This window comes from Sinocyclocheilus rhinocerous, unplaced genomic scaffold, assembly GCF_001515625.1.
Source record: "Sinocyclocheilus rhinocerous isolate Xijiao unplaced genomic scaffold, SAMN03320098_v1.1 C36624656, whole genome shotgun sequence".
Classification (NCBI taxonomy): Eukaryota; Metazoa; Chordata; class Actinopteri; order Cypriniformes; family Cyprinidae; genus Sinocyclocheilus; species Sinocyclocheilus rhinocerous.
Window position 1 is genome coordinate 1 of NW_015784052.1, and position 1,403 is coordinate 1,403.

The 1,403-nt window shown below is 36.8% G+C and overlaps 1 long non-coding RNA gene across 1 annotated transcript; it reads right to left on the minus strand.

Annotated features, from left to right (window-relative positions):
• Nucleotides 1–916, minus strand: LOC107736307 (uncharacterized). Its single transcript, XR_001639632.1, has 3 exons — nt 751–916; nt 321–422; nt 1–20 (listed from the first exon to the last, which is right to left on the minus strand). It is a non-coding gene; the product is annotated as an uncharacterized LOC107736307 (long non-coding RNA).
• Between the last annotated feature and the right edge of the window lie 487 nt (nt 917–1,403).

Below are 1,403 nucleotides of genomic sequence, written 5' to 3' on the forward strand. Positions count from 1 at the left end.
AGCCTGGACGCAGGGCATGGCTGCAGTGTTAGAGAACTGAATTGTTATGGCTTTCTCTGACAGGGTGCATAATATTTGTTAAAATGTTTTATAGTTTCACACGTTTGGAAAGAAGTGTTTATTTATACGCAAATAAAAGATAATTTATTTTTATTCAGTTTTAAAATAAAACCCTTTTTATTCTTTTTATTAACCCCCCCCCCACACACAGTTAACCTTCTGCTTAAGAAGTAGTCATTGAAATACAAGATTTTCCATCGGAAAGAATGTATGCAAACTTTCTGACATAGCCTACATTTCCCTGGCCTGCTTCAGTTTACCTCCGCACACCTGCTACTTTTATCTCTCGTGGAACAATCTCTGAAGTCAGGGCTCGTAACAGGGGTTGATGTCAGAGCGTGTCTCTCCGTTCTTTTGCTTTTCTGTGAAAGAAATATTTTGTCATTAGTAAAAACATCTTCATATATCTTACGCTTTAAGCAGGTCAGTGCGAGTTACTTGATATATGTTTGTAACATCAAGGCACTCAGATGACTTCAGCCTAACTTTAAAAATGGATCTTAAGGTGTTGGCAATATTAAAATTAATATTTTTAAAAGATAAAACCAAAAAATAAAGGCTAAAGTTAAGAAACGGTCACGTGTTTAATAGTAGATTTATTGCTTTACAATTCTTCCCACAATTTTATTTTAAAAGCATTTTTAAAGTTGTTTTATTAAATTAAAAACAAGTTTTTTTACTCTTACATACCTCAAATCGCTATTAAATAAGTTGCAAATTATGTATCCATGTAGCTGTTCCTGTTGATAGAAGTTCCGTCTGCATGTAGAGCCACTGCCACTGTCGACAGCACGCGAAGACTGGAGCCCGAGCGCAATGTGCCTTTGTTTATGAGAACTCTGAATGCCACAGCCCACGTGCTAAGAGGGCGTGACGTCAGGTGCGTCACCCCTTGACGCGAGCTGATCGCTGGACAGAGGGACTGTTCTTCAATCGTCCGCGCGTTTGCATTGCGTGGACTGTCCACTGGGTCAAATGAGTTGAATTTCCTACACATTATCTGTTTCCCAATATAGAAACCACCCACAGGAGATCAGATCTCAAAAGCAATGAACTAAAATGTTGTTACTATTTTGGGGACTCGCCAGTCAGCATAGGCACATATCAAACTTTATCTGCGGTTATATCCAGTTCATAAATGAATGCAGCAAATGCCGATTAATTAAATGTTTTTTTTACAGACACACTTAAAGAAAAGAAAAACAACAAATTAGGAATAAAAATAAATAAAAATATGGAGAAGGGTGCAAAACACAGCAAATTGCTATGTTGCCATACTTTTACAGAATTTGGATGGGGGAAATCCATTAAGTTTTGAAAATTAAATCCAAGAAAAAAATTAT